This window comes from Triticum aestivum, chromosome 7A (assembly GCF_018294505.1).
Source record: "Triticum aestivum cultivar Chinese Spring chromosome 7A, IWGSC CS RefSeq v2.1, whole genome shotgun sequence".
Classification (NCBI taxonomy): Eukaryota; Viridiplantae; Streptophyta; class Magnoliopsida; order Poales; family Poaceae; genus Triticum; species Triticum aestivum.
The window spans coordinates 557,097,305-557,124,409 of record NC_057812.1 but is presented as its reverse complement, the minus strand read 5'-3'; positions in this window follow the sequence as shown (position 1 = coordinate 557,124,409).

The following is a 27,105-nucleotide window of genomic DNA, read 5'->3' as shown; positions in this document are numbered from 1 at the left end:
CAACATATCGGAACGAATAGCAGAAGCAGGTGTAGGTGTCGCAAACTTACTCATAACAGAAGGTGAATCAAGTGCAGAGCTAGATGGCAGTTCCTTACCTCCCCTCGTAGTTGAGGGATATATTGGTTTTTGGATCTCTCAAGTTCTTCATAGTGTCCAGCAGATATAAATCCCAAGTGACTCAAAGAATAGAGCTATGCTCCCCGGCAACGGTGCCAGAAATTGGTCTTGATAACCCACAAGTATAGGGGATCGCAATAGCTTTTGAGGGTAGAGTATTCAACCCAAATTTATTGATTCGACACAAGGGGAGCCAAAGAATATTCTCAAGTATTAGCAGCTGAGTTGTCAATTCAACCACACCTGGAAACTTAGTATCTGCAGCAAAGTGTTTAGTAGCAAAGTAATATGATAGTGGTGGTAGCGGAAACAAAAGTAAAGACAGCAAAAGTAATGTTTTTGGTATTTTGTAGTGATTGTAACAGTAGCAGCGGGAAAGTAAATACGCATAAACCAGTATATGGAAAACTCGTAGGCACTAGATAAATGATGGATAATTATGCCGGATGCGGTTCATCATGTAACAGTCATAACATAGGGTGACACAGAACTAGCTCCAATTCATCAATGTAATGTAGGCATGTATTCCGTATATAGTCATACGTGCTTATGGAAAAGAACTTGCATGACATCTTTTGTCCTACCCTCCCGTGGCAGCGGGGTCCTATTGGAAACTAAGGGATATTAAGGCCTCCTTTTAATAGAGAACCGGAACAAAGCATTAGCACATAGTGAATACATGAACTCCTCAAACTATGGTCATCACCGGGAGTGGTCCCGATTATTGTCACTTTGGGGTTGCGGGATCATAACACATAGTAGGTGACTATAGACTTGCAAGATAGGATCAAGAACTCACATATATTCATGAAAACATAATAGGTTCAGATCTGAAATCATGGCACTCGGGCCCTAGTGACAAGCATTAAGCATAGCAAAGTCATAGCAACATCAATCTCAGAACATAGTGGATACTAGGGATCAAACCCTAACAAAACTAACTCGATTACATGATAAATCTCATCCAACCCATCACCGTCCAGCAAGCCTACGATGGAATTACTCACGCACGGACGTGAGCATCATGAAATTGGTGATGGAGGATGGTTGATGATGACGACGGCGACGAATCCCCCTCTCCGAAGCCCCGAACGGACTCCAGATCAGCCCTCCCGAGAGGTTTTAGGGCTTGGCGGCGGCTCTATATCGTAAAACGCGATGATTTCTTCTCTCTATTTTTCTCTCTCAGAAAGCAAATATATAGAGTTGGAGTTGGCGTCGGAGGGCATCCAGGGGGCCCACGAGGTAGGGGGGTGCACCCTAGGGGGGGCACCCTCGTGGACAGGGTGTGGGCCCCCTGGTCTTCATCTTTGGCGAGGATTTTTTATTATTTTTTCTAAGATGTTCCGTGGAGTTTCAGGTCATTTCGAGAATATTTGTTTTCTGCACATAAAACAACATCATGGCAATTCTGCTGAAAACAGCGTCAGTCCGGGTTAGTTCCATTCAAATCATACAAGTTAGAGTCCAAAACAAGGGCAAAAGTGTTTGGAAAAGTAGATACGACGGAGACGTATCAGACGCAGCAGCCCGGGATCAGCACAATGCGGAGATTGCAAAGGTGAAAGATCAGATAACTCAGGCTAAAGCAGACCTAGCGGCAGAGAATGCTAAGATGGCTACAGAACAGGCCGAGTTGGAAGCGCAGGCTTACCGGCTTCGGCTGGATCAGAATGCCTCAGATGAAGTCATGAGAAGAAGATACCGGTCGCATCTCCTGCCGGGTTATGAGCCAAGAAATCTCTTCAACACGCCAGGAGCAGGAACTAGTAACCAGCCAATGTTAAACTGGACGGAGGCGCCGGGAACAGGAGCGCCGGTTCAGCCGCGCATGATGGACCCGCCTCGTCAAAACAACATTGTGCCGCAGTATGTTCCGACGCCCTCAGGGCATTACTCCAACCCGTTGGACAACATTGTGGCCGCCGCTTCACGATTGGCAGCCCTCCCAACCGATGGCAAGTCACCAGTTGCGATTGAGGCACGACGGGCTAGAGAGCCCCTTCAAACAGCTTTAAACCAGCAGCAGGCTTATTCACATAGTTACGAGAGGATTCATTCCACCCCCCCGCCCGAGCCGGAGCTACAACGGACATGTTGAGGATGAACCGGCCGTATCAAGCAGTGCACGTCGCCGTAACTCGCCGCGAGGGCACAACCCGGCTGGTGGAGGTGCTAATGCGCAGGATGTGGTGGATCATGGTCGTGCACGTCGAGAGGCCGATTTAGCAGCTCTGCATGAAGCTCGTCAACCTACTCCGGTTCACCCTACCACTTTAGTGGAGCCAGGTGTGGTCTTTAGTTCCTTAGGGGTGCCATGTCTCACCCCCGCTTTACGTAATGTGTGACTGCCCAAGGATTTTAAAGGCCCTCATAAGGTGCCCAATTACACCGCCGATTTGCAACTAGAGTCATGGGTTGAAAGTTATGAGATGGCAATGGAGATGTTGGATGTGGATGAAGCAGTGTGCGCTAAATACTTCACCATGATGTTGGAGGGGACAACTCGTACTTGGTTAAAGAGCTTAGCAGTTAACTCTGTCGGATCATGGGCCGAGTTAAAACACCGGTTTATCCAGAATTTTAAGGATACTTGTAAGCAGCCTATGTCGATTGTGGACCTGGCCGCTTGTGTTCAAGAGGATGGGGAGTCTACAACCCATTGGGTGAAGCGGGTCTCAGCTATTCTGCATTCATCGGATCGCATCAATGCGGACACAACAATGTTAACATTGGAAGGCAATTGCCGGTTTCTATCGCTAAAACAGAAGTTAGGAAGGCTCAAATGTCACTGCAAAGATATGGCAACGCTTATGGCCGCTTTAGTTAAATATGCCGATTCAGATAATACCAAAGACCCTGGGTTAGAGGAGGACAAACCGGGGAAAGGGAAGAAGAACGGCAACACCAAGGGGCATCAGCATAACTCGGCAGGTGTGACGCCCGGATAATCATGTTACAGTAATCTCACGTTAATGGTGACACGTCACCTCTGTCACTGTAGTTAATCTCGGGTTAATTCGAAACCAATTCAAATTTAAATCCTAACTAAGTCAAACGACAAAAGCTTTCAAAATATTAAACAAAAATGTTCGGACGGTGCCATATTTTGCTTAAGTAAATATGGTGTAATAAACACATTTTTATAAAATGCCTAGATAATTTAAAATGATTTAAAACAGAAAAGAAAATAAATAAAAAGAACAAAAAAAAAACAGAAAACAAACACAACAAAAAAAAGAACCCCCCTCCCCCTAGGCCGAATGGACCAGCTAGCCATCAGGCCAAAAGGCCCAACCGGCCCACCCCCACTCCCCTTATCCATGGACCCCGAAACCCTAGCCGCTACCCGTCGCCCCACTCCCCCACTTCCCCCCCCACGCCGCTCTCCCCTTCCCCAATCGGATCGGGGCAGCGCCCCGCTGGCCACCTCACCCGAGCCGCCTCGCCGAACCTTCCCCTCCTCGACAGCCGTCCTCGACGCCTTCTCCCTGACGCGCCCCAGCACTCGCCGCCCCCGACCTGAGCGCCGTTGTCGATCGTCACCCGACGCCGCGCTCCTTTGACCTCGCCTCGCCTCGCCATCCACCCCGCACGTCGTCACCGACCGCCGCCGAGCCCATTGCCCTGAACCCCTACAGCCAATGTGAGCACCTCCCCATGCCCCTCTCCCCTCTTCCTTTCTCACCGCGCGCCCGAGGCCGTGCTTGCTCGCGGCCTCCCCGTGCTCGTCGCGCCCGAACCGTCCCCGCCGTCGCCTCGCCATACGCGGCCACCCAGGGCCGCGCACCTCACCTCGCCGCCTCTCCGTGGCCATGGCCGTCGCGGTTCGCCCACGCGCGAGCCACGTCGCCCCACCGCGCGCGCCCCGCGGCCTCTGCCGGCCGCCACCCCTTCTCCTGGCGTCCTCGCCCCCGGTTCCCCTGCTGCTGATGCCGCCAGGAGCCGCTCGCCCGACGCGCTCCCCGCACCCACGCTCACGATGAGCGTGCACCCCGGCGCACCTGAACGCACCCACGACCGCGCCCGTCGGCGATGCTCTGCCTGCTGCTGCTCCCCGCCGTGTGCGCGCGCACCCGCGCCGCCCGCTGCCGCTTCCGACCCACGGTGGCCTTGCCGCGGCCCGCCGACGCACAGCCTTGGCCCCCTGTGCCGCTGGTGTCGCTCGTCGCTGTGGCCGCCGACGCCCAGCGCAGATCCCTGTCGACCTGGGCGGGTGCCCAGCGCCCGCTCGCTCGTGCGCCCGCTAGCCCGCAACGGCCCCCTGGCCCTATGACATGTGGGGCCTCAGCCCTAGAACGTTTTTTTAAAATAAAAAATAATTAGACATTAATTAATTAATCAATTAACTAAATAATTAAACTTAATTAATTCTGCTTAAACCAGCTAATTAGATAATTAACCTAATTAACTCTGTCTAATTAAACAGCTAACTAAATAGTCTATGACCAGTGGGACCCACACGTCAGTTGACCAGTCAACACCCCTGTTGACTGCTGATGTCATGCTGGCGTCATGCTGACGTCAGCATGCACTATTCTGGATAATGTTGGATTTAAATAAACAATTAAAATATGAAAATAATTAAAAACTTTAGAAAATCATATAAAATAATCCGTGAGTCGGATGAAAATACTTTGTACATGAAAGTTGCTCAGAACGACGAGACGAATCCGGATACGCAGCCCGTTCGTCCGCCACACATCCCTAGCATAGAAAACACGCAACTTTCCCCTTCCGTTTCATCTGCCCGAAAACGCGAAACACCGGGATACTTTCCCGGATGTTTCCCCCCTTCACCAGTAGCACCTAGTACCACGTTAGGTCACCCCTAGCACCGCGTATTGCCTTATTATGCTTTATGATGCTTTGATTGCTCTGTTATTTATTGTGTTCCCCCTCCGCTACTTCTTTCCGATAGATCCTGAGACTGCTGTCGATACCCATGTGTACGGCTACGGAGTTGACGACCCCTCTCTCTTGCCAGAGCAACCAGGCAAGCCCCCCCTTGATCACCAGATATCACCTATTCTATTCTATACTGCTTGCATTAGAGTAGTGTAGCATGTTACTGCTTTCCGTTATACCTATCCTGATGCATAGCCTGTCCTTGTTACTACTGTTGATACCTTTACCTGCAATCCTATATGCTTAGTATATGATGCTAGTATTTCCATCTATGGCCCTACATTCTTGTCCGTCAGCCGTGCTATACTATCGGGCCGTGATCACTCGGGAGGTGATCACGGGTATATATTATACATACTTACATACTATATAGATGGTGACTAAAGTCGGGTCAGCTCGAAGAGTACCCGCGAGTGATTCACGGATTGGGGGCTGAAAGGACCTTTGTCCTGACGGACCTCTGTGTGGATCTTTGTGGCAGAGCGACAGGGCAGGTTGAGACCACCTAGGAGACAGGTGGGCCTGGCCCTGTTCGGCGTTCGCGGATATATAACACGCTTAACGAGAGCTTGGTATTTGATCTGAGTTGGCTACGAGCCTATACGCACTAACCATCTACGCGGGAGTAGTTATGGGTATCCCGAGGTCGTGGTATCAGCCGAAGCACTTCGTGATGTCAGCGACTGAGCGGCGCGCGCCGGGTTGGACTGCGTTAACGCAACTTCCTTTGTAATGGAGGTTGCTAGGTCTGCTCACCGGCCGCGTACGCAACGTGCAGGTGTGCTCAGGGCGATGGGCCCAGACCCCTGCGCGCTTAGGTTTAGACCGGCGTGCTGACCTCTCCGTTGAGCCTAGGTGGGGCTGCGACGTGTTGATCTTCCGCGGCCGGGCATGACCCAGGAAAGTGTGTCCGGCCAAATGGGATCAAGCGTGCTGGGTAAGTTGGTGCACCCCTGCAGGGAAGTTAATCTATTCGAATAGCCGTGATCTTCGGTAACAGGACGACTTGGAGTTGTACCTTGACCTTATGACAACTAGAACCGGATACTTAATAAAACACACCCTTCCAAGTTCCACAGACAACCCGGTGATCGCTTTTCCACAGGGCGACGAGGGGAGGATCGCTGGGTAGGATTATGCTATGCGATGCTACTGGAGATGCTACTTGGAGATGCTATTTGGAGATGCTACTTGGAGATGCTACTTGGAGGACTTCAATCTACTCTCTTCTACATGCTGCGAGACGGAGGCTGCCAGAAGCGTAGTCTTCGATAGGACTAGCTATCCCCCTCTTATTCTGGCATTCTGCAGTTCAGTCCACTGATATGGCCTCCTTACACATATACCCATGCATATGTAGTGTAGTTCCTTGCTTGCGAGTACTTTGGATGAGTACTCACGGTTGCTTTCTCCTCCCCTTTTCCCTCTTTCCTTTCTTTCTGGTTGTCTTAACCAGATGCTGGAGTCCAGGAGCCAGACGCCACCCTTGACGACGACTCCTACTACACCGGAGGGGCCTACTACTACGTGCTACCCGCTGACGCCGACCAGGAGTAGTTTAGGAGGATCCCAGGCAGGAGGCCTGCGCCTCTTTCGATCTGTATCCCAGTTTGTGCTAGCCTTCTTAAGGCAAACTTGTTTAACTTATGTCTGTACTCAGATATTGTTGCTTCCGCTGACTCGTCTATGATCGAGCACTTGTATTCGAGCCCTCGAGGCCCCTGGCTTGTATTATGATGCTTGTATGACTTATTTTATTTGTAGAGTTGTGTTGTGATATCTTCCCGTGAGTCCCTGATCTTGATCGTACACATTTGCCTGCATGATTAGTGTACGATTGAATCGGGGGCGTCACAAGTTGGTATCAGAGCCGACTGCCTGTAGGAATCCCCCTTCCACACTCCTTGGCCGAAGTCAAGTCTAGACATTGCAAAAACTTTTACTAACTTGGTTGTGTGCCTTACGGGCCCACGTCGCCATCGGGTGGTATTAGGATCTTTTATTCCTCGTCTATTCTCTGGGACTCTGATCTCTCTACTATTCGGGTTAAATGAATTTGCTAACTCTAAGATTAGGATCTCGTGATCGCATCCACCCGAAGAGCCCCTTATTGCAGAGGATCGCCTGCTACATCAGAAGATTCCGAAGATACTCTCTGATGTTCTCTCGAGACTTGTGCCCATCACTTTGGCTATTCCTGACCACCGATAAATCCGTATGGATAACTACTTACACTTGCCATTCTTACGATCATCCCCCATTGATCTTGTTATTACAAGATACCCCGAAGTTTTCTCTATTGTTCTGAGAATACTTTGTGCCTACTGCCTAGCAGTTCTTTGCCACATGAATACCCCTTAAAATAAATCCTCGCACTTGTCGAGTATCCGCTCATCCCCAGTTGTTCATGTGTTTCACAAAAGTCTTCAAAATACTATTCGATCTTCCGAAAATCCTCTGGAGCCTTTGGCTCTTGAAATTCTTGCTTGCTTGCATTATGGTTAATCCCATAACTCTCGTAGTCTTATTGACATTCCTTGTCATTATCATTTTGAGTCTTTTGACTCAATATGTTTGCGAATACACGCAATCATCTTTGATCCATATAAGTTACTTTTCCGGCTGAGCTGCCATTCTTTTAACTGGAATTGGTTCTCGACCAATCCAATTGTCATTGATTGTACCATAAGGCTATTCAACTTATCCATCCCTAATCAGAGCATTGCTTCTGATCCCTTGATTTGGAAATCATAATTCCTTTGCATTTGACAAATTGAGTTAGTCAGTTGTTTCTATAATCTGATCTCCTTGCATTCTTCTTCCTCTAGTTGAGTACCGATACTCACGTCAGATCCCTTGTGGACCACCAGATCCTTTGTTGGGTTTTATCTGACAACGCCCTTCATATTCAATAACCTTGTGAGCATTCCCTCTGATACATAATGCCTTTGGTAAATTGTATCCTCTGCTTTCTCAACCATGCTCTGCCTTCGAGCTTGAGTTAATTACTTCTAAAGATTCTGGTATATGATTCTAAGATGCCCCGATGGGTTGAACCTATGCCTTCCTTAATATGTGTGAACTCGAAAGTTTTCACGAGTCGTACTCTTCTGGTATTTTGCCAGATAAAATTTCAACACTACGACTTCATTAAACGCGAGAAGTGAATGAAAGGTTGTGCATTGGAGAAGTGGGAGTCGACCTTGAACTTTGTGTTCATGCCCATGGACACGATGTACATCTTCTCATCGAAGCTTCTTTTAAAATTAATTATTCCCTTGGTATAAGTTCATCTTATATCTGAGATCTGGCCTTTTTGCAATCGTGGTTCCGACCATCTTCTCCTTTAAATACCATTTCTCGTGCAAGTTTAAGCACTTGTCTTTTGCAGAGCAATCCCCCAGTCCAACCTCTACTTTGATTCGTCGTCGAGTATTACCCTCCTGGTATCTCGAGATTATCTTGGAACTGCATAACTTCTTATGAGTTCTTCATCAAGTACTATATTCTCACTGATTACAGTTTTTCACGGGCTCGAAGTTATTAAACACTCACGGACATCGATAACTGAATCGAGTCCGCCTCGCGATTAAACAACTCTTAGTAATCTTCTTTGCTTATGAGTTTGTACCCATTCCTAGCCTGTTTGGCTATATCATTGTCGTTATGATTCTAACTGTGCTACCTGGTCCTTATTCTCGGAGCACTAATTTGCGACGATAGCTAAGCTTACGTCGATTTTCCTCGTCATACCCTTTCACCTTAAACAACAAGCTTGAGTTCGAGTTTGTGTCGTAACTATGGTTCCAATAACCTCTTGCTTCATCATTCCCTTGACTTGATGTCGTCGCTGAGTGATTACTTCTTCATGAAATCTCTCAACACTTGTGTCGTGATCATCATCAACCTTACGAGCTCTTCTAGAATATCAATTGAATTTATGTTGAGAAAGACCATCCTTGCCCTTGATGATTAGTGATATCATCGACCACTCTACTACCTTTCCTCCAACACAAACTTGTTCTTGTTTTGTGTTATACCTTGAGTTCCTTGATATCCAGCAATTGCTCTTCTTTACCTTGGAGTATTACCATCCTTTATGTCAAGAATGTCGTGAGAATTTCACCACCTCTGGAGAATTCTTGATACAAGTGATACTTATCACCATCACCATTCTTTTCCTGGTCACCGTGTTATTTCTAACCACCGACAAATGGACTGTGATGTGTAATTCCAAAACTTCTAGCAACCCTATTGCTTTGAAGTTAATGGTCGGCCGTTCATTCTTAGACTATCGATTATTGAATCACCATTCCGATGTTGGTTGTGCAACCCAGCCCATATTTCGGGTGCACCTTTCAACCAATGTTTAATTGTGTATGTTTCCCTCGAACATACATCATTATACCATTTGATCTGACTAATGTTATCTCCTTGTTCACTTAATTGTGGAAATCATCTTTTGGAAGTCTCGATGAATTGTCGCTGAGTTCATCAGCTACCTCCTTATCCCTTCATTGGTTTAATGATGAGCTTTTGTTTCGGAACTCGCTTCCGTAGTAAATTTCCCGAGAATCTTACAATGTCATCTCGTCATTTGTGTTGCACCTTTTCTTCTCTGGCCTCCTAAGTCAGTGGTATCCTGACACCAATCGGATCTGAACCTCGGTCAGATATGATGGCTGGGACATTTCCAAGAGTTATAACATTGGTCTTTTATGACCCGGTAAGGTGATGGCATGTCCAGCACACCTGGCCGGAGGACCTACTGCTATAATTTCTTTTTTGCAAGGTTAACCATTCTTTCATGAGGAAATCATAGGACATATTCTATGAGTTGTTCATGATGGATGCCTTGTGTGTCCAAAGTCCGAACTTTGCTTAAAGACCATGTCAATGCTATTACGAAGCATGTATGTGGTACTCCTATCATCAATAAGAACACTTGAAGCACAATGCTAATTTTTCTTACTCAAATTATCCAAACATCATTGTATGGGTAATGTCATGAAATTTCTCTCCCCTTCCCTAACGGGTTTTCTACTTATTATCCTATCATGGTTATCATGCTCTGCTTGTCCTTGGGAAGGATATACCCCTGAAATATGTGTTTAAACACATTTTCCTTTCTATTGTTTTGTTTAACCTTTCTTGTAATCTGACTTAACTGAGCAGTGATACCCCCCTGCTTAGGTAAGCATCTCATTGTACAACCGTGTCAGTAAGACCCTGTTTCTTTTGTTGATAGCATTCCGGTAACCACCGATGGACGAGAACTTTGCCTATTGGTCCGCCTCGTTCAACGAGCAGGAAAATGGTTATCTTCGTCCCCCGCCCTTGGTACCGACATTGTTGCCGACATAACCGACAAGCTATCCTCTGACATGCCTTTCTTGCATGATCACGCAAGACGTCTCCGTCCTTCCTACTTTTGAACCACATGGTGGGCCCATAACCCACAGGTCCACTGGATCGAAACCTGACTCTCCCGTACAACCCTGTTTCTAGTGGTTATTCCCCACGCTTGGCTTCGTATTTAATTCACGGGCCACCTTCCTAGTGCTCTATTATGGTATCAGACGCAATGCTTACTGTCGCTACTTTGAACCCCTTTCTCACTCTGGTTCGGACTTCGAGCAACCACCTATCCGCTTGGAACCTCTTATTGTACCTTCGTACCTTACTCTCGATGTATTTTATATGTTCAACTCGAGAGATAATCTTATGCTCATTCATGGGTTAACCCCAGATTGTTTCCCTCATAAGCATTATGTCGTAGCCGAGCTGCCCCTTACCTATTCGTAAGTACGTTGGAGTTCCCGAAGAAAAGGACGACTTCACCATGATGACCTGGAGTAGAGAAATGAAGACATCACCAAAGGGGATCAACTACTTCGGGAAGTGCAACCAAGACCGAGAAGACTCGTTAGAATATCATAACCAGACCTCTCCCCCTTGCTCTACCTCTTAAATCTCGGGACGAGATTTCTTGTAGTGGAGGAGAATTGTGACGCCCGGATAATCATGCTACAGTAATCTCACGTTAATGGTGACATGTCACCTCTATCACTGTAGTTAATCTCGGGTTAATTCGAAACCGATTCAAATTTAAATCCTAACTAAGTCAAACGACAAAAGCTTTCAAAATATTAAACAAAAATGTTCGGACGGTGCCATATTTTGCTTAAGTAAATATTGTGTAATAAACACATTTCTATAAAATGCCTAGATAATTTAAAATGATTTAAAACAGAAAAGAAAATAAATAAAAAGAACAAAAAAACAAAAAACAAACACAACAAAAAAAAGAACCCCCCTCCCCCTGGGCCGAATGGCCCAGCTAGCCATCAGGCCAAAAGGCCCAACCGGCCCACCCCCACTCCCCTTATCCATGGACCCCGAAACCCTAGCCGCTACCCGTCGCCCCACTCCCCCACTTCCCCCCCCCCACGCCGCTCTCCCCTTCCTCGATCGGATCGGGGAAGCGCCCCGCTGGCCACCTCACCCAAGCCGCCTCGCCGAACCTTCCCCTCCTCGACGGTCGTCCTCGACGCCTTCTCCCTGACGCGCCCCAGCACTCGCCGCCCCCGACCTGAGCGCCGTTGTCGATCGTCACCCGACGCCGCGCTCCTTCGACCTCGCCTCGCCTCGCCATCCACCCCGCACGTCGTCACCGACCGCCACCGAGCCCGCTGCCCTGAACCCCTATGGCCAATGTGAGCGCCTCCCCATGCCCCTCTCCCCTCTTCCTTTGTCACCGCGCGCCCGAGGTCGTGCTTGCTCGCGGCCTCCCCGTGCTCGTCGCGCCCGAACCGTCCCCTGCCGTCGCCTCGCCATACGCGGCCACCCAGGGCCGCGCACCTGACCTCGCCGCCTCTACGTGGCCATGGCCGTCGCGGTTCGCCCGCGCGCGACCCACGTCGCCCCACCGCGCGCGCCCCGCGGCCTCTGCCGGCCGCCACCCTGCTCCTCGCGTCCTCGCCTCCGGTTCCCCTGCTGCTGATGCCGCCAGGAGCCGCTCGCCCGACGTGCTCCCCGCACCCACGCTCACGATGAGCGTGCATCCCGGCGCACCTGAACGCACCCACGACCGCGCCCGTCGGCGATGCTCTGCCTGCTGCTGCTCCCTGCCGTGTGCGCGCGCACCCGCCGCCGCCCACTGCCGCTTCCAACCCACGGTGGCCTTGCCGCGGCCCGCCGACGCGCAGCCTTGGCCCCCTGTGCCGCTGGTGTCGCTCGTCGCTGTGGCCGCCGACGCCCAGCGCAGATCCCTGTCGACCTGGGTGGGTGCCCAGCGCCCGCTCGCTCGTGCGCCCGCTAGCCCGCAACGGCCCCCTGGCCCTATGACATGTGGGGCCTCAGCCCTAGAACGTTTTTTTAAAAATAAAAAATAATTAGACATTAATTAATTAATCAGTTAACTAAATAATTAAACTTAATTAATTCTGCTTAAACCAGCTAATTAGATAATTAACCTAATTAACTCTGTCTAATTAAACAGCTAACTAAACAGTCTATGACCAGTGGGACCCACACGTCAGTTGACCAGTCAACACCCCTGTTGACTGCTGACGTCATGATGGTGTCATGCTGACGTCAGCATGCACTATTCTGGATAATGTTGGATTTAAATAAACAATTAAAATCTGAAAATAATTAAAAACTTTAGAAAATCATATAAAATACTCCGTGACTCGGATGAAAATACTTTGTACATGAAAGTTGCTCAGAACGACGAGACGAATCCGGATACGCAGCCCGTTCGTCCGCCACACATCCCTAGCATAGCAAACACGCAACTTTCCCCCTCCGTTTCATCTGCCCGAAAACGCGAAACACCGGGATACTTTCCCGGATGTTTCCCCCCTTCACCAGTAGCACCTAGTACCACGTTAGGTCACCCCTAGCACCGCGTATTGCCTTATTATGCTTTATGATGCTTTGATTGCTCTGTTATTTATTGTGTTCCCCCTCCGCTACTTCTTTCCGATAGATCCCGAGACTGCTGCCGATACCCATGTGTACGGCTACGGAGTTGACGACCCCTCTCTCTTGCCAGAGCAACCAGGCAAGCCCCCCCCCTGATCACCGGATATCACCTATTCTATTCTATACTGCTTGCATTAGAGTAGTGTAGCATGTTACTGCTTTCCGTTATACCTATCCTGATGCATAGCCTGTCCTTGTTACTACTGTTGATACCTTTACCTGCAATCCTATATGCTTAGTATAGGATGCTAGTATTTCCATCTGTGTCCCTACATTCTTGTCCGTCAGCCGTGCTATACTATCGGGCCGTGATCACTTGGGAGGTGATCACGGGTATATATTATACATACTTACATACTATACAGATGGTGACTAAAGTCGGGTCAGCTCGAAGAGTACCCGCGAGTGATTCACGGATTGGGGGCTGAAAGGACCTTTGTCCCGACGGCCCTCTGTGTGGATCTTTGTGGCGGAGCGACAGGGCAGGTTGAGACCACCTAGGAGACAGGTGGGCCTGGCCCTGTTCGGCGTTCGCGGATATATAACACGCTTAACGAGATCTTGGTATTTGATCTGAGTTGGCTATGAGCCTATACGCACTAACCATCTACGCGGGAGTAGTTATGGGTATCCCAACGTCGTGGTATCAGCCGAAGCACTTCGTGATGTCAGCGACTGAGTGGCGCGCGCCGGGTTGGACTGCGTTAACGCAACTTCCTTTGTAATGGAGGTTGCTAGGTCAGCTCACCGGCCGCGTACGCAACGTGCAGGTGTGCTCAGGGCGATGGGCCCAGACCCCTGCGCGCTTAGGTTTAGACCGGCGTGCTGACCTCTCCGTTGAGCCTAGGTGGGGCTGCGACGTGTTGATCTTCCGCGGCCGGGCATGACCCAGGAAAGTGTGTCCGGCCAAATGGGATCAAGCGTGCTGGGTAAGTTGGTGCACCCCTGCAGGGAAGTTAATCTATTCGAATAGCCGTGATCTTCGGTAACAGGACGACTTGGAGTTGTACCTTGACCTTATGACAACTAGAACCGGATACTTAATAAAACACACCCTTCCAAGTTCCACAGACAACCCGGTGATCGCTTTTCCACAGGGCGACGAGGGGAGGATCGCTGGGTAGGATTATGCTATGCGATGCTACTGGAGATGCTACTTGGAGATGCTATTTGGAGATGCTACTTGGAGATGCTACTTGGAGGACTTCAATCTACTCTCTTCTACATGCTGCGAGACGGAGGCTGCCAGAAGCGTAGTCTTCGATAGGACTAGCTATCCCCCTCTTATTCTGGCATTCTGCAGTTCAGTCCACTGATATGGCCTCCTTACACATATACCCATGCATATGTAGTGTAGTTCCTTGCTTGCGAGTACTTTGGATGAGTACTCACGGTTGCTTTCTCCTCCCCTTTTCCCTCTTTCCTTTCTTTCTGGTTGTCGCAACCAGATGCTGGAGTCCAGGAGCCAGACGCCACCCTCGATGACGACTCCTACTACACCGGAGGGGCCTACTACTACGTGCTACCCGCTGACGCCGACCAAGAGTAGTTTAGGAGGATCCCAGGCAGGAGGCCTGCGCCTCTTTCGATCTGTATCCCAGTTTGTGCTAGCCTTCTTAAGGCAAACTTGTTTAACTTATGTCTGTACTCAGATATTGTTGCTTCCGCTGACTCGTCTATGATCGAGCACTTGTATTCGAGCCCTCGAGGCCCCTGGCTTGTACTATGATGCTTGTATGACTTATTTTATTTGTAGAGTTGTGTTGTGATATCTTCCCGTGAGTCCCTGATCTTGATCGTACACATTTGCGTGCATGATTAGTGTATGATTGAATCGGGGGCGTCACAGCAGGTCATGGAAACAATGGTAAGCGCAAGGCAGACAATAGTTTGGACTTTGTGGCTAACACCAATGCTCAGGATAACGGTCAGCGTCGTAAGGGCAAATAGCCCCAGAGGAGTGGAGGTTCAGGCCCCAATCTGGAGCGCCTGTTAAATCAACCTTGTCCAAAGCATGGATCGAAGGAGAGGCCAACTTCACATCTTTGGAAGGATTGTTATATCATGCGAGAGTTCAAGAACTCCGATATGTTTCAATACGACAATGGCCCGCCCGGCGGTTCAGGAGGTGGTTTTCATGGGCCGGGTTATGGAGGCGGTAGCTCCGGTTCAGGATTTCAAGACAATCAAACCGGACATAGCAATCAAGGGAACCAGGGCAACCAGGGAGGTTATAACCATCAGGGGAATTAGCAGCAGCAGCAGTCGGGTTATCAGAGCAATCCGAAGCAGTTGAATAGTGTGCAATATCATGTCTTCACCACTAGCTTGTGTAAGCGTGATTAGAAGCTTCACAAGAGGGCCGTGAACTCTGTTGAACCGGCAGTGCCTCAGTATTTATGCTGGTCTGAGCAACCCATTTTATGGAGTAGAGAGGATCACCCACCCCGGGTTGATAATCCGGGTCATCTGGCTTTATTCGTGGCACCTCGCGTTGGGGGGTATAAGTTCACCAAGGTGCTCATGGATGGGGGAAGCAGTATCAATATTCTCTACTATGACACCTTTCGCCGTATGGGGTTGACAGATAAGAATCTTAAACCGTCGAACACCGTTTTCCATGGTATGGTGCCCGGTAAATCTACATATCCGGTGGGCAAGATAGCCCCAGAGGTGGCCTTTGGAGATGATCATGATTCAAGGTCAGAAACACTGACTTTTGAGGTGGTGAAAATCAAGAGTCCATATCACGCTCTGTTTGGGCGACCGGCTTACGCCAAGTTCATGGCGAGGCTATCGTGGAATTGTCATGGCAGATGTCCTTAGTGTGAGGACTTAGTCGCGAGGCCAACGCTTCTATGCAGTAGCTTGAAGGGGTTGGTCGGAATCGAGAGACGCAAGGCGGATCATCACACAAGACGAGGATTTAGACAGCTTCGGGCCCGAGAAACATCATCCGGAATAGCCCTACATGCTGTTTGTGGCTAGGTCTCATTATGCTCATGAGGGAGTCGCCGTAAGCCGGCTCTCCTCTTTGTGTCTAGCCCTAGATATTGCTTCTTCTTGCTTGTCCCTCTGGGGGAGCCTTGCCCCTCCTTATATAAGTTAGAGGGGCGAGTTACATGTGGAGTCCTAGTAGGACTAGGACTAGTCTATCTTCTCTTACAAGTTAATTACAAGTCCGGGTCTTACTTCCTCGTAAAGGAAATATTCGTCATCCCTTTCCTCTTAATCCAGCCCATCATAACGTGAGCCGGCCTTCTGGGCCTTGGGCCTTGTTGTTCATCTGATCCGCCCGCTAGGTTACTAATGAGCCGCCAAGATCAGGCAGGTTATCTGGAATCGCCAAGCTCCAGGCGAGTCACCAGTGAGTCGCCAATTCCGGCCGGTTCATACCGCGGGATATATCCCCGACATTAGCCCCCAGTTTAAATTGGATTTATCCATGTTAAACTGATTCTGTAAAATAAACACAAGAACAAACTTGATAGGTTGTGCTCCGGGTTAAATTTTTGTAAGCCGTCATCTGATCATCTTTAAATCCTTGTCATTTCCTTCTTGATACATGCCCATGAAATCATAGCAAATCTCCTTTAGTAGATATGTTCAAACTTTGTGAATGCAAAAAAAATCTAGATACTTCTTTTGAGAAATCCGGGTCAATAGGCCAGCTTCAGAGTCAATTTGCTGGCATTGGTCTCTTGTAGAGAAATATTGTAAGAAATAATCCACTTGAATCGGCTTCCAAAGCGCCGGCTTAAAACATATTGGTCTTGAAATACTCATCTGACTTTCAGCCGACTTGAAGAGGTAAAACTTGCCGGTTTATCATAACCAAAATTGCCGGCTTGTAAATATTAATAGCACTGGGTCATAACTGTTGCCGACGCCGGGTTATGTAATTGATCCTCCTGATTTGTTCAAAACTGACAATTTGAAGATTTTTCTCCCTTATATCCATATTACCTGTAGCCCCCAAGTCTTGAGCAGAACAAAGTGATGGTTTAAGACTTGCTCCAATAAATGTTGCAACCTTGAAGAAATCCGGTTTATTCATCTCAATCATATAAACTGAATATTCCACACATGTAGCCCCCAAGTGCCGGGTTGTCATGCTTGCAGCAACCTGGGACTTGTAATTGCTTTATGCTCATGAAAATTTCAACCAGTGTAGCCCCCAAGGGCCGGGTCATTATGCAATAATGAGCAGGGACTTTGTAGATATAACCATGTAAATTTGAACAGCAATGTGTAGCCCCCAAGGGCCAGCTTAGTAAGATAATACCGAGCTGGGACTTTTCATTGAAAATAATATCATATGATGTAACCCCCATCCTGGGGCTTGAACCCATGTCCACAAGGTTAAGAGCTTTGTTCTTTACCAACTGAGCAGTGGATCCTTCAATATATAATGGAATAAGGCTTGTGTATCTTGAATTTTAACAGGAGCAATTGGTAGCCCCCAAGGGCCGGCTCATTACAATGGGATGAGTCGGGTCTTCAATAAGGCCAAAAAAATGACTTTGCATTAGCCCCCAAGTGTCATGGTGCATGCTTGTAGCAACATGAGACTTGCATATTTGATGTAACCTCAACTTGAATAATGTAGCCCCCAAGTGCCGGGTCGTAAGCCTGCAGCGAGTCAGGACTATTTCCTCCATTGTAAAATAAATCATGCCCCTTGATAAAGATAATAGCTGTTGCGCTAAAGCGACTTTGAAAACCTCAATCATAATACTGGTTATTGATAATCATAATAGAAATCCAGCCATGTTGGCTATTCAAGATTTGAATAACCTGGTTTGAAAACCTCAATCATTCAATATCATAACGAAAATCCAGCCATGTTGGCTATTAAAGATTTGAATAACCCGGTTTGAAAACCTCAATCATTCAATATCATAACGAAAATCCAGCCAAGTTTGGCTATTTAAAGATTTCAAATACCTTATCCGTTGACAAGTAAATCCAGAGTTTAAATACCCGGCGGCTCCTGGCCGATGGCGATTTAATACATCTTCATTGTAAACCGGAATTTTTATGACCCGGTGGCCTATAGCCCTTGAGAAAATCAATAATTGATAACCCTTTTGAGACACCAATTTCAGTGATGAGCTTGGACTGAAGCATTTATATGTCATATATCTATAAATCCTGCAGAGAGTTTAAACAACATATGCCCTGGTGACTTAGCGTCAAAACCAGGGCAGGTCATAATATCTCACATATAACCACTGTGATATTGAATTTGTACTGCCGGCTTACATGACCTGTGCAGTAAGGGTGATAACCCAATCCTTAGAAGCCAATGCTTCCACATAGATGATGATTGTCATAAACTGGCGATTTATAGTCAAAAGTCGAGCCGGGTTAATTATAAAACACTTATATATATTTGAGATGTAATCCCAAAAAGGTCTCAAGTTAAGTAATTGTGGCTGCAATAAACTTTACCAAAGACAGAATAAAACTTTTTGAGGCTTCTGATTCGGATACGATCAGTAAACCGTTCCAAAGGGGTTAAGCTAAGATTCGAATACGATCATATAGCCCCTAGTGGCTTTGGCGATGCCGATCAAGAGGGTATCGACCGCTATGTTCTCTTTGGTTCGAATACGACCTATGTTTAAACAGGAAGCCCCCAAATGACCTTAAGAGTTGTTTAACGACGCTGATTCGAATACGATCCACGTTGATTCCCAAAGGGGTTGAGCTATGATTCGGATACGATCAAGAAGCCCCCAAGTGGGTTCGGCAGTTTGCCAATCAAAAGGGTATCAACAGCTATGTTCTCTTTGGTTCGAATACGACCTATGTTTGAATTGGAAGCCCCCAAGTGACCATATAAGTTTTGGCATTGTGCCGATCAAGAGGGTACTGATAGCTATGCTCGATGAGCAGGAAGCCCCCAAGTGATCATAATAAGATAAGCCGCAAGGCAGGATACCCAAGTTTGAACCGCGCATCATGGCAGCAAGTTCTTTTGGCAACCTTTAATTTTTCTAAGAACTCGAACTTGCGAGAGATTAATTATTTTTGAACCGGAACTTTAAACCTGATTTGAAAGCTTCAAAAATTTGTGAGGGACAAATTTACCTTAAGCCGGATTTTGAACCGGATTTGAGAGCTTCAGTGCTTTGTGGGAGAAAGATGTCTCTTGAACCGGTTTTTAAACCAGAATCCTTATTTTGAGCCAGAAATCTTCTGATGGCTTTCAAATTTCCATCGTTCTAGCAGTAATCTCCGGGGCCGGGTTATTTTTCCCTTCAATGACCCGGAGTTCTTGAATTTATTGAAACCGACTAATTTTGCCGAGTCATACCATTGTAGCCCCCGAGTCTCAAGATGACTCAAGGAGTTGGCTTGAGATTCTTCATATTTGACCATAGCAGAAGGTATACATCATTGGCGCTGATAGCACGATGTAAATCCACAGAAGGTTGAGGTGACTGCGGCGGGTTATAAATGATCCCGTATGAGCCATGTCAGCAACTCGGCCAATGGCTCCTTCCAACTGGATGTTTGAAGTTAACCAAACTGTAGTGGCGGCGACTTGTGTGCCTGCCCATTGAACCATCCAGTGCAGATGGTGGCTGATGATAATTTGCCTCCAAATTGTTGGAAGAAAACCAGGCTTCCCAAGTAGTGACTTGCTCATATTCAATAAACAGTTCATCCAGACAAGTGCGACCCGGTGTGTTGATGTAGACCAGACCGCGAGAAACGGACGGTAAAGACGACCGTAACACCAGAGGCGACATAGACAGATGAGTCGGCCGTGGCACTGTAAGCCGGTGCGGGCGAGTTAACCACGTCATTTTGATGTAGTGGACAATTGTCCTGCATCAACAATGCAGACCAAGGCAAAAATAAACCGCTCTCCGACAAAAAATAATATGTGCCAATAAAATATATTTTAGATGGATACCACTTGACTCGTCCAGACAGTAAATGAGTCGGCTGCGATGTTGTAAGCCGGTGCAGATGGAAGAGTCAACCGCGGTGCTGTAAGCCGGCGTGGACGAGTGAGTCGGCCGCCGCGTTGGAAGCGGCGCAGACGCGTGCGAATCGGCCGCGGGCGCGGACAACAAGTCAACCACGTGCGTTGATGTAGCGGGGGTGATGACTCTCTCGTCCGCGCTAGTGCAAAAAATAATATTGGCGCACCTCCCTTTGCGACACCTTTATTGTAAGGAATAATGATCCTGTGAAAAAATATCATAGACCTAGTAATTGTTCTTTGATAAAAAACAATATGCGTCAAAATAAATTTAGATGGGTTTCACCTGATTTGTTCATACGATAGACGATCCTGTGCACGGGCCGGATTTTAATTGGGCCCAACAGCACTGTAAGTACTGGTTGCTTTTGCCTCCGTCTTCTTGCGAGAAAGTGGAGATGGCAGTGCCTAACAAACGCCATGCAATATTGCTTTTCTTTATTCAATTTTTGTGGCTGATTTGACCATCACAGTAGCATCTACTCTTGTGAGAAGGATATATGCATGTGATTAGCACTCTGGCCGGATAATTCATGCACACAGCAGGTTTTCTCCTTCTTCTCCTAGCTCTTGACTACTTTGACTTTTCATCCATCCAAGCTCTTCTTGTTCTTTTCCTTATCCAAATGGGCAAACAACTACCACAGCTTTAACAGAATCAACCGACAAGGTGTAGGGGGCCTCAAGCAAGGGTACACGGGCTACTCGGCGGTGCGTACGTGGAGGCGGGTTTGAAACCAAAACAGCAGCGGCTCGGTTGTATGGGGACGGGTCACCGCAATTTGGACGCAGTCCGGGACCTCGGCGGTTCATCAGGGAGGCAGTCAGAGGTGCAGCGGCAGCGGAAACAACAGGCCACAAGCAATTTGGAAGCGAGACTTCGGCTGGTCACAATGGGAAGGAACTTAGGAATAACATCACACACTCCAATGCAATTTTGCTTATGTGGCACATATTTAATGAAGAGAGAGCTTCTTGTGGTAACTAGCTAAGTTACCGGAACATCACACACTCCAAGAAATAATGAGTCTATGACCTAATAAATACATCGTTGCATGACACTACATACATGTTCCTACCCACTATGGAGGTAGTAACATAGTCTAGAGAAGTGTGTAGGTTACTAGCTTATGTTCCTGCCCATTGTGACCAGCCTTCATCGGCGAAAACCGTAACCGGCTTGTAGCAGAGGTCGGGGGCGGCTCAGAGTGAATACGACCGGCGAGTAATGCCATCTACAAATCATACGTACATGTACCATCTTCCATTTGACTGATGTTTTACGTGGAAAAATGGCAGCAAGCACTAGTAATCCATGGTAGAATTGTCTAGTAGTAGATTCGTCTCATAGTGGCGCACTGTGCTTGGGCCACAATTTTTTTTCTTTGCTCCTCCTGAAGTGAGTTTGAATTTGATCCGATTTCAGCGTAGTGACAAAGCAGGGCCGATCTGCACAGACGTATCAGCAGCACCCAGCAGCAGCGGTGAGCCAGCGACGTCTTGAGACTGGAAGGCCACAGCACTCCGAGGCGAATCCGGCTCAAAACAGACCACGGCGACTTAGTAAACACGGCCGGCAGGTCACGGCTACCTGGAGTAGCAACTCCAACGGGCACCGGCGGTGCAAGGTCACGACCGCAGCAGAAGAAGGCCTGCAAGGTAAGCCGGTGCGAAGGGCGAGCGGTGGATTTAGAATACAGCGAGGGCAGTCCGCAGCAGCCCACGGGCGACCGGCTCAAGGAGGAAGGCCGCCGGTGGCTTGTAGCGGTGGGACAGAGCATTTGGTGCCGGGTCGTGCGGTCCGCGACAGAGGTACGGCGGGGGTGTCCGATGCAGGCCCGCACGTAGTGGAGGTGGTTCAGTGTGGCAGCTTAGCAGGGCGAAAGCCTGGGAGGCCCGGATTAAAGCCGGCTGGACGACGTCGATGGTCGGCGGTTCGTGCTCGAGCTTCGCAGAGGCTGCTTGGAACGGCGACTCAAAACGTGCGTGAGGCTGCGGACGCGAGCTTGCGCTACGTCGGCTCGGAGTCAGGCGCTGGTTCAGTGCAAGATGGGCAACTTGAAAATAACGCAGTGGCTTGCTCCCTTGATTTCAACCTAGAGGTTCTGGCGGAGGCGACTCGGACTCACCGCGATTTGAAGTTCTGGCCAAAGCGAAACCGGCGTGCGGCGGCTTGAAACCAAACCACGGCCGGATCAATTTCCGAGTTATGGCCAGTTGACCAAATCGAGTCATGGTCTTCTTTCCCTTGGTAATTATCGCTTCACATAGATATGATTTGCTATCGGTTTTCACGTGGACTAGTACTCCATCCAGTCTGACTAGGCAATTTTTCCTTCTCATGAAAAACATCAATGACAAAACGACTTTTGGTTTTGCTTCTCGAGACTCGCGTGTACACACTTTTGAACGAATCTTAGCTGAAGATGACCCATCGATTTAATCCACAGTGTTCGCCATTGTAGGATGATGCAACAACGGCGATTGACCTTCTTTTGGTCTTGACGGATCACGTATGCAGAGAAAATAACTGTGATACGACAGATCATCCAACTGTGGCAGCGGATAGATCGCATCTTTCCCCAACTCCTTTTAATCTGAACTGATGAACCGGGAGACGACGTGAATCTTTCTGCCTGGCTCTTCTTTTTTCGGTCAATTGCAAACTTCTCGATCCCTAGAGATATCCCTCCAAAAACTCATCACCACCGTGCGCGAGCCCCACGGTGGGCGCCAACTGTCATGGAATTGTCACGGCAGATGTCCTTAGTGTGAGGACTTAGTCGCGAGGCCAACGCTTCTATGCGGTAGCTTGAAGGGGTTGGTCGGAATCGAGAGACACAAGGCGGATCATCACACAAGACGAGGATTTAGACAGCTTCGGGCCCCGGGAAACATCATCCGAAATAGCCCTACATGCTGTTTGTGGCTAGGTCTCATTATGCTCATGAGGGAGTCGCCGTAAGCCGGCTCTCCTCTTTGTGTCTAGCCCTAGATATTGTTTCTTCTTGCTTGTCCCTTTGGGGGAGCCCTACCCCTCCTTATATAAGTTAGAGGGGCGGGTTACATGTGGAGTCCTAGTAGGACTAGGACTAGTCTATCTTCTCTTACAAGTCCGGGTCTTACTTCCTCGTAAAGGAAATATTCGTCATCCCTTTCCTCTTAATCCGGCCCATCATAACGTGAGCCGGCCTTCTGGGCCTTGGGCCTTGTTGTTCATCTGACCCGCCCGCTGGCTTACTAATGAGCCGCCAAGATCAGGCAGGTTATCTGGAATCGCCAAGCTCCGTGCGGGTCACCAGTGAGTCGCCAATTCTGGCCGGGTCATACCGCGGGATATATCCCCAACAGAGGCCGTGTTATGTTTATCTGCAGCTTAAGATGCCAGGTCATAAGGGGACCATCACCATACATGGGAGCAGGAAGATTGCTTTGGAATGCGAGGAAGGTGATGCGGCTTACGCTGAGTCGGTTTGTGCCACGGAAGAGTTGAAGTTTTATAAAGACAAGGTTGATCTGGCAGACATGACTTCTTCGAAAAAGCCAACTACGGAGCATGAACCAGCGTTGAAGTTTAAATCGGCCACAGACACCAAGATGGTTGATTTTGTTCCTGGCGATTCATCCAAGCAGTTCAACATCAGCGCTAACTTGGATCCCAAATAGGAAAGCGCGCTCATTGAGTTCATCCGTGAGAACCGGGACATCTTTGCATGGAAACCTTCTGACATGACAGGTGTACCGAGGGAACTCGCTGAGCACACACTTAATATAGATTCTAAGTTTAAACCGGTCAGACAGTTTCTCCGCCGCTTCAACGAAGAAAGGTGCAAGGCTATCGGTGAGGAGGTAGCTCGGCTGTTGGCCACAGGGTTTATCGTGTAGGTCTTTCACCCAGTGTGGTTGGCTAATCTGGTGCTGATTCTTAAGAAAAATGGCACTTGGCGTATGTGTGTGGATTACACAGATTTGAACAAGGCCTGCCCAGCAGATCCCTTTGCCCTCCCTCGTATTGATCAGATTATTGATGCTACGGCGGGTTGTGACCGTTTGTGTTTTTTGGATGCTTATTTTGGTTATCATCAGATCAAAATGGCAGTTAAGGACCAGGAGAAGACAGCTTTTATAACTCCCTTTGGAGCCTTCTGCTATGTCTCCATGCCCTTTGGGATCAAGAGTGCCCAGGTGACTTATCAACGCTGTGTTTAGAATTGTCTTCATAAACAGATTGGGCGCAATGTTCACGCATATGTGGATGATATTGTGGTAAAGTCCAGGAAGGAGGAAACATTGATAGATGACTTAAGAGAAACCTTTGATAACCTCCGGGTTTATAAGATGATGTTCAATCTGGACAAATGTGTCTTTGGTGTTCCGGCAGGCAAGCTCTTGGGTTTTCTGGTGTCAAACAGGGGCATTGAGGCTAATCCAGAAAAAATTTCAGCAATCACATCTTTGGCTAAACCGGCGTGTATCAATGACGTTCAACGTTTAGCCGGTCGGATTATGGCTTTGAGCCAGTTTATCAGTCGTCTCGGGGAGAAACCTATCCCTTTATACCAGATGTTAAAGAAAACGAATGATTTTGTCTGGAGCGATGCGGCTGATAAAGCGTTCGAGGATCTGAAGAGGCAGTTAGCTGAACCGCCTGTGCTTGCAGCTCCGATCGATAAAGAGCCTTTACTGCTGTATGTGGCTGCTAATGCCAGGGCTGTTAGTGTGGCTATTGTTGTGGAGCGCAAGGAAGCTAGAAAGGAATATCCAGTTCAACGGCCGGTTTATTATATCAGTGAGGTGCTTATCGAATCAAAATAGAGGTATCTACATTGGCAGAAGCTGGTGTATGGGGTGTTTATGGCAAGCCGGAAGCTCAAACATTACTTTCAGGGTCACCCTATCACAGTGGTCAGTTCAGCCCCTCTGGGAGATATCATTCAAAACAGAGAAGCAACTGGCCGGATTGCCAAGTGGGCTATTGAGCTTGGACCTCATGGGCTCAAATATACACCTCGCACAACGATCAAATCTCAAGCACTCATGGATTTCATCAATGATTGGACAGAGTTGCAGACACTAGAGGAAAATCCAGATAACACTTATTGGACTATTCACTTTGATGGGTCCAGGCAATTGGAGGGCTCGGGGGCTAGAGTCATATTAACTTCCCCACGAGGTGACAAGTTTTTTTATGTTCTCCGCTTCATGTTCCCTTGTACTAACAATGCAGCTGAGTACAAGGCCTTACTTCATGGTCTTCGGATGGCTAAGGAGATGAACTTAAGCCGGGTTAAGTGCTTCGGTGACTCGGACCTGGTGGCTCAACAGGTATCTGGCACTTGGGATTCTAAGGACCCACTCATGGCTGCGTATCAATGAGAGGTGGACATAGTGGCTGGTCATTTCAAGGGTTATCAAGTCGACCATATAGACCGGCGAAAGAATGAAGCGTCGGACGCTTTAAGTCGCCTCGGCTCTCAGCATAAACCGGTGCCACCTAATGTCTTCCTCGACGTACTGCATAATCCGTCGGTCAAGATACCCACAGAGGAGGAGTTGGCTATTCCTGACCCGGAGGCCCAATTGGTGCCAGCTCTGCATGTCATACCGGATTGGACAGTCCCGTACTTGGCTTACATGAACCGGGGCGAGTTACCAGAGGATGAAACCTTGGCCCGGCAGATAATCTGGCGTTCCAAGTCAATGACCATAATCAATGGGGAGTTACATCGTTACAGTGTCACAGGAGCAATTCAGCGTTGTGTATCTCCTCAAGAGGGTTGTGAGATTTTGCGAGAAATCCACGAAGGAGACTGTGGTCACCACGCCGGTTCAAAATCCTTGGTAGCTAAGGCTTTTCGTCACGGTTTCTATTGGTTGACAACTCATGCTGATGCTGAGGATTTGGTCAAACGGTGTGACGGTTGTCAAAAATTTGCATGCCGCGCTCATGTTCTGGCTCAGGAGTTGAGAATGATCCCAATCACTTGGCCGTTTGCAACTTGGGGGCTCAATATGGTTGGACCCTTTAAGAGATCCAAGAACAAAAAGACCCACCTGTTAGTGGCAGTTGACAAGTTCACCAAGTGGGTGGAAGCAGAGCCAGTCAGTAAGTGTGATGCAGCCACGACGGTTCAATTCATCAAAAAGGTGATATTCCGGTTTGGTTTCCCACACAGTATTGTAACTGATAATGGTACTAATCTATCAAAGGTTGAGATGTAGGAATTTTGCCAACGTGAGCACATCCGGCTTGATGTATCATCAGTGGCTCACCCCCAGTCTAATGGTCAAGCAGAGAGGGCAAATCAAGAAATTTTGAGAGGTATTAAACCCCGGCTTATGGTTCCTTTAAAACGAACACCGGGTTGTTGGGTGGAGGAGTTACCTTCTGTGTTATGGAGCATCAACACCACACCTAACAGATCTACGGGTTACACGCCTTTCTTCATGGTTTATGGAGCAGAGGCGGTTCTTCCTAGTGACATCTGTCACGACTCGCCCCGTGTGACGCCTTATGTTGAAGCTAACAATGAGAAGGCACGTCAGGTCTCACTGAACCTGTTAGATGAGGAGCGTGATCTTGCAGCAGCACGTTCGGCGATTTATCAACAAGATCTCCGACGTTATCACAGCAGCCGGGTTAAGACCAGAACTTTTCAAGAGGGCGATCTAGTGCTTCGGCTCATCCAAGATCAGACTGATATGCACAAGTTATCCCCACCTTGGGAAGGGCCTTTTATGGTCAGCAAAAATCTGCACAACGGGTCATACTACCTCATTGATGTTCGTGAGCACAAAGACTCACGTAAATCGGAGGAGGAGACCAAGCGGCCGTGGAATATAGCTCTTCTTCGGCCTTACTATACTTGAGCCATAGGCTCTTCTTATGTACATACTTATGACAATGTATATATTATATAATAAACCAGAGCCTCGAATAAAGCGGGGTCTCTGTTCTTTTTACATCATGTGTGAGCCTACAGGAGCTTCTACTGACAAAGCGGCGTTTTATTAACCCGACCTATACGGCTACACAAATATAAAGAACATCACTAGGGGGCTTGGTCGTATCCGAACCATAGCTACAC